The following is a 17432-nucleotide window of genomic DNA, read 5'->3' as shown; positions in this document are numbered from 1 at the left end:
ATACTAACATGAAGATCAATTGTATAATTTTTGGTCAGCAGACACCAACAACAAGACTTGCTTAATCTGCTTGGAGCTACCTATTCTGTTGTCCTTTTCCTTGGAGCCTCCAATGCTAATGCGGTGCAAATTGTTGTAGCAGTTGAGAGAACAGTATTTTACCGTGAAAGGGCAGCTGGGATGTATTCAGAGTTGCCTTACGCATTTGCTCAGGTAAAGGATAAAAGACATTACATCACATCTCTCTCTTCTTTTCGCTAAGAAGAATGTGTATATATGGTCTCCCACATCCAATATTTACACGGTACTTTTTCTATTACAGGTGGCCATAGAAACAATTTATGTTGTAATTCAGACCTTTATCTATGCTTTTCTCCTTTACTCGATGATTGGCTTTGAATGGACAGCAGTCAAGTTCTTCTATTTCTACTACTTCATATTCATGTGCTTTACCTACTTCTCCATGTATGGAATGATGGTTGTGGCTTTGACTCCTAACCATCAAATTGCGGCTATTGTCATGTCCTTCTTCTTCAGTTTTTGGAACTTGTTCTCTGGTTTCCTCATCCCCAGGCCGGTATGTATCTATAACGTGAAATACTACTTTCAGCGTCACATATATACCTGTATGAGGAGTTTTGTTATTGTTTTTGTCATACCACATATATCTTTTTACTTGAAATCATGTCATTATTATCATAATTATGACACTTGTGCTCTCTAGACACATAAGCGTTGTCTTTTTTCATATATATATATATATATATATATTCTTTAATTTTATAATAAATTATATTAGCCTCTCTTAAAGTTTAACAAAAACACACTAATAATTTAGAAAAATCTGGGTATGTAATCTAAGCATCAATTTACTTTAAAATCTTATTGGATTCAAATCAGTGGCGACTCCAGGTTTTTATAAGGATGGGGTTCACTCCAAAAACTTAAGTTCCCCAATTTTTATGAGAAAAAAAATTAAACTAATTAAAATTTAAACTTCTTCAACTTCAAGTAAAATAAACTTTTAATAAAAAACTAGTGTCTTAACAAATCAAAAAAATATGTAAGCTTCTACAATTACATTCAATGAGGTGCCATTTTTTGAAATTTTTGCATGATAAATTCATTGTCAATAGTGTCAAACACATCATTTTCTATATATATTATCAAGCAATCATTCAACCATTGATTTGTTGGGGTCAATTGATTATTAAGTAAAACATTTACCATTAAAAAAAAAAATCAAAAGCTTTTGGCAAGCTGATGGGGAGATGGCTCCCCATCAGTTGCTTGGTAGAGTTGGCCATGATTCAAATTGTTTGATTATTCTTTGAGTATTTATTTTCTATTGTGACTGTACAAAATGCTTTAATTACAGAACTTGCACTTGCTTGTCCTGTCCTTATACTGAAAATTGGGTAAGCATTGAATCTTGTTGCACATCCTACTACAGTATTCTTCCATATTTTTTTTCTTCATGAATTGCTAGTGGCATTCAAGTTTTTGAGACATTTATTTATGTACAACGAGTGATGGGCATGCTTACTCTTCTATACCAATGCTGTAGATTTTCCATTTGTACCCAATGTTTATTCATGCAGAGGCATAAGGCTTTATTTGCTCAGAAACTATTGTTGGGTGATTTTAATCTATAGAGGCATTTGAAACCTTGTAAACCATTCTCCAACCAAATTTTAATGTCTCATAAAATTCTACATGTTCAAGCATCTCTTGGAAGAAAAAAAGAAGGAAAAATTAGTTGGGAAAGTGGAAGGGTTATGTGGATTTATATAGCGACCCCGGTCTTTTCCCATTTGATTATTGTATCCGGACTTAGGTTCCGTAGATTCTGTCATTGAATAATTGTTGTTGTTGTCCTTTATTTTCTCATTTGGAATTATAGGATGTGTTGGGTAGGTTTGTTTCAGGTTGGTTGGGTTTAGAAACCAAGTGTTGTTGTCCAGGATTTTGGTTCTTCGCTCGAGCGAGGAGTTGGTCGCTCGAGCGAGAGATGGCGTCCAGTTTTGACCTGTAGCTCTGCATTCTTGGCTCGAGCGATATTTTCTTCGCTCGAGCGAATTAGTTTGTTCTTCGCTCGAGCGATGGTTCCTTCGCTCGAGCGTGAGTCTGTTTACAGACCTGAGGTTTTGAGTTCTTCGCTCGATCGAGCTTTCTTTCGCTCGAGCGAGCTTTTGGGTTGTTGGCTCGAGCAAGGTTCCCTTGGCTCGAGCGTATCTTTTCTGTGTCTGGTCGCTCGAGCGACAAAGGCTTCGCTCGAGCGAGCCTGTCCAGTATATATTTACAGCAGCGGGTTTTGATCAGTCCTTTTCATCTTCTTTTTGATTCCAAACCCTAGGTCCGACTTCTCTCTCTCCCTACTCACATTCTTTCTTAGATTTGATCCACTTAGGGTGTGTTTCTACCCTAGATCCTTCATTAAAAAGATAGTGGGAGTCGAGGGCTTTCATTTAATCTGAACATTTGGCGATTTGGAGCACTTTGGTATTTGGGCACTCATCTTTGTCTTCACCATTTGTGTTGTTTTCTTCGAGGTAGGGATTTCCTACTCCATTTTATAGGTTTTGTCCTAAGTTTTGGTATTTTGATATGTTGGGATACTTTGGTAAATTTTGGGAAAAACCCTAGTTGTATTATTGAATTAATTTGTATAAGTAATTCATGGAATTGAGAAAAGAGGGTTAAATTCATGGAATTGGGGAATTCATTGATTAAATGGTGTAATTGGGTAATTGGTATCATTTTTCTATTGAATTGTTTACATAGTTATTTTCAGTTTAGAAATAACTGTTTTGGGCTATCGGTGGAGGATAGTCGTGATTGTTGTAGACATTGCATGCGGATTAGGAATAATTGAAACTAATCACATTGGTTAAGTCATTAATTTTGACTATGGCGTTGATACAGAAAATACGTGTATTGATTGAGCATTGCATTTGCATACATTGTTTTGTGTGTGGGAGGAGATAGGGGATGTACTCCACGGTTTAGGGGAAGATAGGGGATGGACCTCTAAACCGGATTTTGTTTGGGAGGAGATAGGGGATGGACTCCATTAGCATCACTTTTATGTGTGCTTATTTATATAGAAGTGTTTTATTGATACAACACTAAAATGTGTATCAATCTGGAAGTATGAAGTGTTTGATTTGAGCTTGAGTCTCATTTGTTTGTTGATATTGGAAGGATGTGAATATGATATATGTGATTCACTGATGTAAGTTTGGCCAGGTTCTGAGCCATGTTGATAAAATTGAAAAGTAAAACGTATCTTTGGCAATAGTGTCATGAGGCTGTAAAATGAAGTAATTGATTATTTTGGTTAACCATCTGTTGAATGCTATTGCTTTATTCATTGCTTATATGTGGTTTAGTATATTTCTACTGGGCTGTGGCTCACCCTTTATGGGAACATCATTTTCAGGTTCAGGTGATAAACTACCTCCAAGGACTTAGCTTGGGAGGGTTTGGCTTCTGGATTGAAGAAGACTACCTTTAGTTAATTGTCTTTAATTATTAGTACATGTAAACATTCAAGCCTGGGGGTTTTTTTCTTGTATTGAGTTAGAACTCATATTTTTGTATCCAAGTGTTAGCTTGGAAAGATGTAAGCCTGTAGGGCATTTTATTCGATGTTACATGTAATGCTTTATTTAGTAATACTCTGATGAATGGATTAATATATTGTCTTCTTTAAATAATGCATGTCAATGATATATAATGGGTTAATTTTGAGGGCGTTACAACTTGGTATCAGAGCGTACCGGGTTTGAATACTTTGGGTACGTGGGAAGTGATTAGTATCACATTGGGTTCGTCTCGTTTGATAGAGACTTAGTGTAATGTTATATGTTTATGTGATAACATGTTTATGTGATTATGTGGGTATGGAATGTAGTTTCTAGGATGTTGATTGGACCCTTGAGTTTCTAGTAGTCTTGTTGGAAAGGCACTTGATCACTGCTGCTTCCAACCGGAACTATAGTAACGCATTGGGACTATCATTATCCGGGAATGAAATTCGTAGGTGCTTATGTGATTATGTGCTTACGTGGAATGAATTATTGTTGTCCATTGCATTAGGACGCGAGTGTTTAGCTTCGGTACATTTATTAATGTGCTAATGTCTTTGTTTCCTTTATTAGGATGTCAGGACGAGGACGAGGACGCGGTAGGCGTGGTAGGCCGGGTAGGCAGGAGGTGCCTGTGCCAGAGGAGATTCCGGCAGTTCAAGAGGGAATTGGCCAGGCCAATGTGGCCGAGCCAGTAGGCCAGCAGGCTATGGGCGCTTTAGCTCGAGAGATAGCAGGAGCATTCAGGGAGTCAGTAGGCATTCTCAGAGCTGAGAATCAAGCTCAGGTTGTTGCTGCTGATGCAGGACCTTCCTTTCTGAAGAGGGAGTTCTTTCGGTCTAATCCGGATGAATTTGTGGGTGATCCTAAAGAGCCGCTTAAGGCAGATGAATGGCTCGAACAGACAACGAAGACGTTTGAGATGCTTGGCATCGAAGACGAGGGGTTGAAAGTGACCTTGGCATCCTTCCAGTTGAAAGGGGATGCAGGTCAGTGGTGGAAATTTATTAAGGGACGTATAGGAGGTACGTGGGAGGCTTTTGTTAATGCTTTCCAGGAGAAGTTCTTATCTCCAACAGTCAGGGAGAAGCTGCGGGACCAGTTTTGTCAGCTTAAGCAGGCGAGTTCTTCAGTGGCCGAATTTGAGGCTGCATTCACTAGTTTGTCCAGGTTTGCACCTGAGTTGGTGGCGTCTGAGGAACGCCGTTGTATTGAGTTTGAGAAGAAGTTGAGGCGTGGCCTCAAGCTGAGAGTTGGGGGAACTATGATTCGGGATTATGGGCGTATGGTTGATGCTGCAGCCCACATGGAAATCATGATGCAGGAGGAGGAGGAAGGGCAGAAGGGCTCCAAGAGGAGTCAGGATGGTCAGAATGATGGTAGGAGACAGAAGGGTTTTAATCCCCAGCAGTCTCAGGGTAGCTTTTCTAGATCGACTTTTCCTGTACCGAGTGCTAGTTCGGGGAAAGGCAGTCAGGGAGACATTACCTGTTTCAAGTGTGGCCAGCTGGGCCACAAGTCTCCAGTTTGTCCTCAGAGGAGAGGAGTTCAGAGAGCAGCATCTTCTTCGGCTCGATCTCAGAGCCAGAGTCAGGGTAGAGGTCAGCCACTCTCGTGTTATCAGTGTGGTCAGCCAGGGCATATGAAGAGGTATTGCCCGCAGTTGGGTGGCACATCTGGTGCATCTGGTTTGAGGCCGATTCAGGGTCAGCAGCCAACTCAGTCGGGTCAGGCCTCGAGGGCTAATCAGGGGGCTTCACCGTCCCAGTCAGTGCAGCAATCTTATGCTCCTAGGGGTGAGCAGGTTGATCAGAGGTCGTCTGGGCGCGTGTACGCTGTTACCGCGCAGGATCTTGTACCGGCTCCATCAGTTGTGAGAGGTACCTTCTTGTTTTGCAACTCGGTTGCTAATGTTTTGATTGATACGGGTGCATCTCATTCCTTTGTGTCTGCTGCATTTGCATCTGTTTTGGAGTTGGAGTTAGCACAGTTAGCATCTCCTATATGTGTAGTATCACCTCTTGGGGGTGAATTGATTTTGAAACAAGGCGTTAGGGGTTGTGATATAGAGGTTGATTATCATAGAATCCCATTTTCCTTTGTCGCTATGCCTATGAGGGGTTTCGATGTTATTTTGGGTATGGACTGGTTATCATCATACCGGGCAGTTATTGATTGCTACCGCCAGAGGGTCACTTGTTGTACTGTGAGCGGAGAGTATTTTCATTTTCTGGGGGACCGGGTTGGTGATGTGTTGCCACCGGGGTATGTTCCGCGAGGAAGGAGTGAGCTTAGTGGGCTACTTGCTAACCTTTTGATTAGTGAGGATAATGAGACTCAGATCGTGTTGCCAAGGGTGGTTTGTGAGTACTCGGATGTCTTTCCCGAGGATCTTGTAGGTTTGCCACCGCATCGGGAGATTGAGTTTTCTATTGACCTAGTGCCCGACACGGCGCCGATTTCCATGGCACCTTATCGTTTTGCCCCAGCCGAGTTAGTTGAGTTGAAGATCCAACTCCAGGAGTTACTAGACAAGGGTTTTATACGCCCTAGTGTTTCGCCGTGGGGAGCACCGGCCCTCTTTGTTAAAAAGAAAGGTGGTGCTTTGAGACTTTGTATAGATTATCGGAAATTGAATTAGGCTACGGTTAAGAATAAGTACCCTATGCTTCGTATCGATGACCTGTTTGACCAGTTGAAGGGTTCCCGTTGTTTCTCTAAGATAGACTTGAGATCGGGTTACCACCAGTTGAGGGTCAGGGAAGTGGATATTCCGAAGACGGCATTCCGTACGCGGTATGGCCATTATGAGTTTTTGGTGATGCCATTCGGGCTCACCAATGCACCGGCAGTCTTTATGGACTTGATGAACCGGATCTTCCGGGAATTCTTGGATCGGTTTGTAGTCGTTTTTGTGGACGACATCCTTATCTATTCGCCTTCTGAGGAGGAGCACGAGGCACACTTGAGGGTGGTGCTTGAGTTACTTAGAGCCCATAGGCTGTATGCCAAGTTTGGGAAGTGTGAGTTCTGGCTGAGAGAAGTCAAATTCTTAGGCCATGTGGTATCCGGTGAAGGAGTGTCTGTTGATACATCCAAGGTAGAGGCAGTGCAGGATTGGGCACAGCCTAAGAGTGTATTTGAGATTCGCAGTTTTCTGGGATTAGCTGGGTATTACCGACGATTTGTGAAAGATTTCTCCAGGTTAGCATCACCGTTGACTAGACTGACTCGGAAGGGAGTCAAATTTGTATGGAGTGAGACTTGTGAAAAGTCGTTTCAGGAGTTGAAAGTTAGACTGACTACCGCTCCAGTATTGATTATTCCAGAGAGAGGGTTGGGTTATGCAGTCTATTGTGACGCCTCACGAGAGGGTCTGGGTTGTGTATTAATGCAAGAAGGGAAAGTAGTTGCCTATGGTTCACGTCAGTTGAAAATTCACGAGCAGAATTACCCTACGCATGATTTAGAGTTAGCAGCTGTGATATTTGCCTTGAAGATTTGGAGGCATTATCTTTATGGTGAGAGATTCGAGGTATTCTCGGATCATAAGAGTCTGAAATATTTGTTTACACAGAAAGACTTGAACTTGAGGCAGAGGAGGTGGATGGAGTTCATAGAGGATTATGATTTTGAATTGCATTATCATCCGGGAAAGGCCAATGTGGTGGCCGATGCCCTTAGCAGAAAACCTGTTGGTGTCATAGCTAGTATAACCATCCGAGAATGGAAGATGTTGAGTGCACTTGGGGAGTTTGATTTACTTTTGGGCGAGTCCGTTGAGGCTGCGGCCTTGTTTTCTATTGTTGCACAGCCTACACTTGTGACTCGAGTGTTAGAGGCTCAGAGAGGTGACCTTGAGGTAGAATCTCTCCGTGAGAAGATTTCCGGTGGGAAGGTTGAGAAGGGTTTGATGGTGTATTCCGACCTGAGTGTGAGATACCGAGACCGTCCGTTTGTGCCGGAGTCTTGCCGAGAGGAGGTACTCCGAGAGTTTCATCATTCACGCCTTGCAGTGCATCCGGGAGGCACTAAGATGTACCGGGATTTGGGTCGTCAGTTCTGGTGGCGGGGTATGAAGAGAGATGTGGCAGCTTTCGTATCTAAGTGCCTTACTTGTCAGCAAGTGAAGGCTGAACATCAGAGGCCAGCGGGTTTGTTGCAACCCTTGCCTATTGCTGAGTGGAAGTGGGAACACGTCACTATGGACTTCGTTGTGGGTCTTCCGAGGACTCAGCGGGGTAGTGATGCTATTTGGGTGGTTGTAGACCGGTTGACTAAGTCGGCGCACTTTATTCCTATGCGCGTGAGAGATTCGGTAGATCATCTTGCCGACTTGTATATTCGGGACATAGTGAGGTTACACGGGGTTCCAGTGACGATCGTCTCAGATAGAGATCCTCATTTTACTGTCAGGTTGTGGCAGAGTTTGCAGAGTGCCTTAGGCACTAGGTTGACCTTTAGCACGGCTTACCATCCTCAAACTGATGGGCAGTCCGAGCGTACTATTCAGATCCTTGAGGATATGCTACGGGGTTGTGTTCTAGACTTTAGTGGGTCGTGGGAGAGGCACTTGCCGTTGGTGGAGTTTGCCTACAACAACAGCTTCCAGTCGAGTATCGTATGGCACCATTTGAGGCCTTGTATGGCCGACCGTGTAGATCTCCTGTTTGTTGGGCTGAGGTGGGTGATGCACCTCTGTTGGGTCCGGAGTTGGTGAGGGAAACGACGGAGAAAGTTGAGCTTATCCGTAAGAGGCTTGTTACAGCACAGAGTCGTCAGAAATCGTATGCCGATCGTAGGAGGAGACCTTTGGTGTTTGAGGTGGGTGATCATGTCTTTCTGAAGATATCACCTAGACGGGGTTTGATGAGGTTTGGGAAGAGTGGGAAGTTGTCCCCTCGGTTCATTGGTCCGTTTGAGATCCTTGAGAGGATTGGCGAGGCTGCTTATCGTTTAGCTTTGCCGCCGCAGTTGTCCGGAGTACATGACGTGTTTCATGTGAGTATGCTTCGGAAGTATGAGCCAGATCCATCACATGTGTTGGATTGGACCGATTTAGTGGTTGATAAGGATGTCTCGTATGAGGAGAGACCGGTTCGGGTCTTGGATAGGCGGGATCAAGTTTTGCGAGGCAAGACTATCCCTTTGGTAAAAGTTTTGTGGAAACATCACGGAGTGGAGGAAGCCACTTGGGAATGTGAATTGGAAGTCCGCGACAAATACCCGGACATGTTTATTAATTTGTAATCTTGTATTTAGATTTTGTAATATTGTTGAACTTAAGAGCTTTACATATGTCTTAAATTGTGAAACATTGAGTATGTTTTGGTAAATGGGTGCATTTTGAAACTTGCTTCACTATAGAAGTTTAGTGTAACATTGCATATGTTGATTGCATTGTTAAATGTGTTGTATATATCATGCAATTGAATATGATATGGAAAGTGCTAATATTGAAAGGAATAATGCATAATAGTGATGCAGGCTGAAATATGTATTGTTTATATATATTGTGAGGTGCCTCTTGATAAAGAGTTGAAGTGACCAGTAATGGGTCAACTTGTTTATTATTGTTCTATAATATTTTTGGGAATTGAGAAAAACCTGTTTTCAAAAAAAAAAAATTTGCTTAATTTCGGGGACGAAATTCTTTGAAGGGGGGGAGGTTATAACGACCCCGGTCTTTTCCCATTTGATTATTGTATCCGGACTTAGGTTCCGTAGATTCTGTCATTGAATAATTGTTGTTGTTGTCCTTTATTTTCTCATTTGGAATTATAGGATGTGTTGGGCAGGTTTGTTTCAGGTTGGTTGGGTTTAGAAACCAAGTGTTGCTGTCCAGGATTTTGGTTCTTCGCTCGAGCGAGGAGTTGGTCGCTCGAGCGAGAGATGGCGTCCAGTTTTGACCTGTAGCTCTGCATTCTTGGCTCGAGCGATATTTTCTTCGCTCGAGCGAGTTAGTTTGTTCTTCGCTCGAGCGATGGTTCCTTCGCTCGAGCGTGAGTCTGTTTACAGACCTGAGGTTTTGAGTTCTTCGCTCGATCGAGCTTTCTTTCGCTCGAGCGAGCTTTTGGGTTGTTGGCTCGAGCAAGGTTCCCTTGGCTCGAGCGTATCTTTTCTGTGTCTGGTCGCTCGAGCGACAAAGGCTTCGCTCGAGCGAGCCTGTCCAGTATATATTTACAGCAGCGGGTTTTGATTAGTCCTTTTCATCTTCTTTTTTATTCCAAACCCTAGGTCCGACTTCTCTCTCTCCCTACTCACCTTCTTTCTTAGATTTGATCCACTTAGGGTGTGTTTCTACCCTAGATCCTTCATTAAAAAGATAGTGGGAGTCGAGGGCTTTCATTTAATCTGAACATTTGGCGATTTGGAGCACTTTGGTATTTGGGCACTCATCTTTGTCTTCACCATTTGTGTTGTTTTCTTCGAGGTAGGGATTTCCTACTCCATTTTATAGGTTTTGTCCTAAGTTTTGGTATTTTGATATGTTGGGATACTTTGGTAAATTTTGGGAAAAACCCTAGTTTTATTATTGAATTAATTTGTATAAGTAATTCATGGAATTGGGAAAAGAGGGTTAAATTCATGGAATTGGGGAATTCATTGATTAAATGGCGTAATTGGGTAATTGGTATCATTTGTCTATTGAATTGTTTACATAGTTATTTTCAGTTTAGAAATAACTGTTTTGGGCTATCGGTGGAGGATAGTCGTGATTGTTGTAGACATTGCATGCGGATTAGGAATAACTGAAACTAATCACATTGGTTAAGTCATTAATTTTGACTATGGCGTTGATACAGAAAATACGTGTATTGATTGAGCATTGCATTTGCATACATTGTTTTGTGTGTGGGAGGAGATAGGGGATGTACTCCACGGTTTAGGGGAAGATAGGGGATGGACCTCTAAACCGGATTTTGTTTGGGAGGAGATAGGGGATGGACTCCATTAGCATCACTTTTATGTGTGCTTATTTATATAGAAGTGTTTTATTGATACAGCACTAAAATGTGTATCAATCTGGAAGTATGAAGTGTTTGATTTGAGCTTGAGTCTCATTTGTTTGTTGATATTGGAAGGATGTGAATATGATATATGTGATTCACTGATGTAAGTTTGGCCAGGTTCTGAGCCATGTTGATAAAATTGAAAAGTAAAACGTATCTTTGGCAATAGTGTCATGAGGTTGTAAAATGAAGTAATTGGTTATTTTGGTTAACCATCTGTTGAATGCTATTGCTTTATTCATTGCTTATATGTGGTTTAGTATATTTCTACTGGGCTGTGGCTCACCCTTTATGGGAACATCATTTTCAGGTTCAGGTGATAAACTACCTCCAAGGACTTAGCTTGGGAGGGTTTGGCTTCTTGATTGAAGAAGACTACCTTTAGTTAATTGTCTTTAATTATTAGTACATGTAAACATTCAAGCCTGGGGTTTTTTTTCTTGTATTGAGTTAGAACTCATATTTTTGTATCCAAGTGCTGGCTTGGAAAGATGTAAGCCTGTAGGGCATTTTATTCGATGTTACATGTAATGCTTTATTTAGTAATACTCTGATGAATGGATTAATATATTGTCTTCTTTAAATAATGCATGTCAATGATATATAATGGGTTAATTTTGAGGGCGTTACAATTTACATTAAGATTTTCTCAAGTATATTCCTTGTTTTGTTGGTCCAAACCATCTGCCTGTACTTGTGGTTGAAGTGATATTGGTGTGTTTAATGCTTGTAATTTTATCATCTCAGTGTCGATTCCTCTTTTTTTTTTTTCCCATAAAAATGGAGTCAAAAACAAAAGGAACCCACCTCCTCACAAAAGGGAAGTAGAATTTGGAGAAAACAAAGAAAAATTGAACATTTAGAGTTTCAGATTTATTTTAGTGCTTTTAGATGGCTACATGATTTTGTTAGACTGCTATTGGACATGTTTCAATTGATGCCGAAACCTGTATCATAGCTAGATAGGGGCACTTTAAATTTTACATATACATGTGTGTGTGTGTGTGTGTGTGTGTGTGTGTTTATGTATTTCATAGGTAACAGAGACTTAATAAGGCTAATTCTTTTATGTGTATTTCATAGGTAACAGAGACCACATGGTGGGTTAGGTTAAGTCACGGTTCCGCAGCCTTCTTGTTAAGGTTAGTGTCTTGATCTCATTTTAGATTATTAACTTCTTGTTGATAACTACTGTGATTGTTTAGGCAACTACATTTGTATTCTCTGTACTTACTGGTTGTGTGGTAAATTTGTCCTTGTTAACACCTATTTTGGTGAATGCTTGGTAGGTGACAGCACAAGATGTGTCAACCATGCTGAGATGTGAACAAAGGACCATCATCTTCCTTATAGAACCCGGGAATTTTTGTTTCTTAGTAGATGCTTTCATAGTACTTGTATGTATAATTAGTTTGAATTGCATCTTTTGTGCCGATTTGTTTTGTAATAACTTTCAACTTACCACTAGGTTAACTTTATTTCATCTTGGAATTGAAATATTTTTGCGTATTGAGAAGCATGAATTGATCTAGTATTATGTTTGCCTAAATTTAGTCAATATATTGTATATTTTTCATCTTTATAAAAGGGATTTTTTTTGGGTTAAATTTCACAGAATTAGCACAATTTATTATTAATTTTTTTTAAAAAAATGAAGTTATAACGGCGTTTTTAAACGCCAATGTAGAATACTAACGGTTATATTTTTAAAATAAAAATGATCTATCACGGCGTTTTTAAAACGTCGCTAAATGTGGAGTGACGTCATTGCATCATTCTGAAGCACATTTAGCGGCGTTTTTTAAAGCGCCGCCTATACTGATATAGCGACGCTTTTAAAGCGTCATAAAGTTACAGCGACGGCCGCATCTTCGGCGTCTGGTACTAAACGTCACAAAAACAATTAGCGGCGTTTTTGATAGCTATAGCGGCGTTTTTTAAACGCCACTAAAAGCTTAATTTCCAGCAGTGTCTGTTTATTTTAGATCTCACACAGTTTTGTTTCAGATCTCATATCTCTCTCTCTCTCTCTCTCTCTCTCTCTCTCTCTCTCTCTCTCTCTTCCTTACTATTTCTCTTACCAACCATCCAAGTGATCTGATCGTCAGACTGGATTTGGAAATTGCTGGCAGAAATCGCCTCCAGCCGAAGCTGAGTTGAAAATGATGTAAAGAGGAATTTGGATCTGAATCAGACTTTGCCGGAGCAATTTGGATCTGGATCAGACTTTGCCGGAGCAACTTGTTTGGCAAGTTAGTTTGTGGTTAAAATAGTTACAAAAGATAAAATAGACTATTTTAGTCACAACAAACAAAACATCACATCCAATCCATAATTATTACACTATTTTCTCACAAAAAAAGTCAAAAAGTCAAAAATTCCTTCCCAAATCAAGTTTTTTAGAGTAGATTAAAATAACCAAAAAAACTAAAAAGCCAAAAAGCCAACCTACTTTCCAAACGGAGGCTTTGAAGGCTATGAAGAGCGTTGAAACACTCAATAATTTTGAAAAATAATTTTCTGAAAAAAGTTTACAAAATTTAAAAATTTGTTTGGTTGCATGTTTTGAAAATAATTTTAAAGTTTTGGATGATTTAATTTAATTTTTTTTATAATTAAATAAATGGGTGTAAGAGAAAAATAATTAATTGATGTGTAAAATGTGAGAAAAGAGATGAGAGAAAAAAAAAATAATTGATTGATGTATAATAGAGAAAAAAATTGATTTTGAAATTTTTTACCAAACAAATTTTTGAATTTTTTTTTTCAAATATTGCCTCGCAAGAGACAAACCAAACATGGCCATTAATTCTCAATAATAAATTGATTTGCTCAAAGGCTTACCGCACTTATTTATGGAAGAGCTAATCCTAATTACAATAGGAAATAAGGGGTTGTTTGAGATGATCTAAATAAGTGTACTTTTTGTCTTTTTATGAAAAGATGTGCAGAAAAGTAGAGAGGTGATGTGATGAAAAAAAGATAAAAAGATGAATTATATTGGGATGCCAAACTTGGCCTAAGTTAGGAAAAAGAAAAAACTTATTAATCAAGCCTAATTCTAACACAATACAAAATTTACCAAAAATAGAAAGATTTGAGTTAAACTCAAATCTAAAAACTACAATAAAAATTAAAATATTCTAAAAAAGAAAAAACCTAGCCTCAAACGGATTCTCCAAATAATTAGAAAAACAAATCTTTTCAAAAATAGCAAAAACGTTGTTTAGCAGTCTAAACAGTGAAATTTGGCCAAAATTCATTGTACAACATGACAAAGCAATGGGTATTAATCGTGACATCGTTTTTTATGTTTCTATTGAATCTCAAGTTATTCCAAACACATGTCATTTCACATCAATTAAAATTTTTACCCTTTACCTTATTTGTCCATAAATTCTAAAAAATTTATAGCTAAACACTCATTAACCTTTGGCCTTGTTTGGTTTAACTTTCAAAACACAATTTTTGAAAAAAAATTCTAAAATTTTGTTTGGTTGAAAATTTTTGAAAAAAATTTTCAAAATCATTTTCTCTTTCCTACACATCAATCAATTACTTTTTCTTTCTCCTCTCTCATTTTCAATCATTTTTTCTCTCACACACATTTACTTAACTAGAACAAAATATCAAATCATCTCAAACTCACAAACTCCAAAACTATTTTTAAAATATATAACCAAACAAACTAAAAAAAAATTTTAACTTTCTCCCCAAATTTTTTTTTGAAAATTTATCTCAAAAAACATACCAAACACACTTTAACTTCCAAATTGTAATAATATGATTCTCACCAAATAAAATTAATGAAAGATTGGCAACAGAAATACTTATTCGCTTTGAGCGGATCACATGCCCATTATTGGCTTGAATCAAAATCAATCGTCAAATTCAATTATTATATTAAAGTTTTGGGTAGGGCTCCTGTCCAGTCCGAGATCGGATTAGATTGTGCTGTTAAGCCTATGAGGGCCCACCACGGGTCTCATTTTGATAATCTAAACCGTTCAATGTGTAGAAATCGTTGAGTACTATATGCCTGTAAAAAATCACGTTAATCGGATATCGATAGCTATGTGATCAAAACAGTTTTTTGTCAACCGTTAATTTATTCACCACTCAATTTTTTTAATACGAAACTGATTTGATCATATAGCTATCGATATCCGATTAACGTGATTTTTTACAGGCATATAGTACTCGACGATTTCTACACATTGAACAGTTCAGATTATCAAAACGGGACCCATGGTGGGCCTCCACGGGCCCAACAACACGGTCCAATCCGATCCCAAACTAGACAGAAGCCATACCCTAAAGTTTTATTCAGCTTGTTTGGTTTCATAATTCAGAATTCATTTTTCAGAAAGTTGAGTTTTTTTATTCTTGCATATTTTTTTTGTTTTTATTGAATTTTTTAATAATTTAAGCAATTTTTTTAACAACATAAATATACTTAAAATGTGTAATATTTGTGAAAAAAAATCTTTAAAAAAAATCACTAAATATGAAAAATACAAAAAAAATACAAAAATTCAATACATTTTTTATATTCTTATTTATTGATTTTTTAAAATATTATTTTATAAATATTTTACTTTTTAGATACATCTAAGTCAGGTGCATCTAAAAAAATTTTAAAAAATTACTTAAATTTTAAAAAATATTCACTAAAAATAATATATATATATATATATATATATAAAATAAAAAATTAAATTTAAAAAATTAAAACCAAATACAGTGATTATTTCTCAAGTAATCCAATTAATGTGGTATTATTACCTGGAACTTTACATTATACATTGAGGGACAATAGCTATCCAATTGAGGGACCATATTACAAATAACAAAAAAATAAAAATAAAAAAATTCAGGAAATTTGTAATCCTATCAATTTTGTGCCACGTAACAGCTTATGACGCATAATTGTTTAATGAGCATTGTTACTCATGATTAAAAATTATACTCAATTTTGAAGTTTAGTGATGTGAAAATTAATTAGGATATTAAAATTAATACTTTTTCATATATCTTCTCTAATTATCAATCGATCAAATTATTTATACATCAATGGATCTATAAAATGAGTCTAAAAAATAGACTTATAAACATTTTTATTAAAGACAAAAAATTAGACTCGATTTTCAAGTCCTAGGGCAATCAATTATGATATTAAATGTAACACTATCTCTTGTATCTTCTCTAATTATTAATCAATCATTGAGTTTATACATCATTAAGTTTATAAAATAGATCTAAAAAATAGACTTATATATTATTTTCTTTTTCAAAAGCATAGAAACTAGTTATGTATAAAATATTTACATAAATAATGAAACATAGATTATTTGTAACAGGCTCATTTAAATTTCAATTTCATGTGAGAATATCTATCGAGTCTTATTCACCCAAAAAATCTTTCGAATCTTAATAATTGTTATTTATAATTTATATAGTCTTATGAGATAAATTAATTAGAGTGAGTAACAATATATATATATATATATATATATAAATTGTTTTTGTATGAAATGATATGATCTCTTAAAATTCTTCTATTTTAAAACAAAGGAGTTTTCTTAAGTGTGCAAGTGCACACCATGTGCCACTTACACAAAAAGTGTAAGTGTAAGGTGTAAGTATAAGTATAAGGTGTAAGTGTAAGGTGTAAGGTGTAAGTGGGTTGCACATGGTGTGCAACCTCAAAAAAGGTGTAAGTGTAAGGTTTAATTTTTTACAAAAGGTGTAAGTGTAAGGTGTAAGTGTAAGGTATAAGGTGTAAGGTGTAAGTTGCACACTATAACCAAACCCTAAAACAAATCATCTACTATTTTGATTCACATCACTACTACACATTCTAGATGAATTTTTTCTTTTTTAATAATTATTTTCCACTAGATTACAAAAAATAGCACACTATTTGTAACAATGGGTTAAATTTCCCACTTAGCTTTGCACTTGTCCATATGTTGTACCTCTAATTAATGTCTAAAAACTTAATTCAATTGCGATTTGAGCCAACTAAGTCGTCTTAACTCAAAAATGAGTAATCTATGAAGAGTTCAATACATCTCATAGTATGACTATTTGATATTCGACCCATTGACATGCACTGACATACACAATAAAATTATAAAAACACATGTAATTATGATAATATTTACAAATGCTAAAAAGTTAAAAATAAATAAAAGAATTAAAATGAATACATGTAATAGTTCTCATTAAGTTTTTATTTCATACGTTTTTAAGTTAATCTTGAATACGAAAGTAAAATTTTATCTATCAAATTTCAACCCAAAATTTTGTTTCTTGTACGGTAATTATTTTTAGCAAAATAACTAGATTTTAAGATATCTGAACAGAATAATGTTTCAAATTGAGACTGCGTTTCATGTTTTTAAGCTTTGATTAGTGCATGTATGGAAAACTAACTTCAAAAGCTTGGATGATGACAAATCTCGGACAGGTGTCCACTTTGCTGTTTGGTTTACATCACTCTCATCAATTAGGCCCCCTCTATTTTACAGTATATATTTATATATTTTATAATTTATTGGGAGAGTAAATTCATGTGAAACCTCTAATTCATGGGTATCTATTTCTAAGTTCAAATATTATTTTATTCATCTACTCAGATTTGCCTTTGATTCTGTTGTAATACCTACTGTTTATTTTTTACTGTTCCCAACATTCCGTTACTTGTTTGCATGCCACACTTACCTGTACACAAGAAAATAAAATAAAATACTCAATAAATAAAATTTATGAACCACTTTCATGAATTGAATATACACCACACATTTTGTTTTTGGAGTAAATTTAT

This window comes from Camellia sinensis, chromosome 9 (genome assembly GCF_055761805.1).
Source record: "Camellia sinensis isolate YWXY chromosome 9, ASM5576180v1, whole genome shotgun sequence".
Taxonomy (NCBI): Eukaryota; Viridiplantae; Streptophyta; class Magnoliopsida; order Ericales; family Theaceae; genus Camellia; species Camellia sinensis.
Note: the sequence above shows the minus strand (reverse complement) of the source record.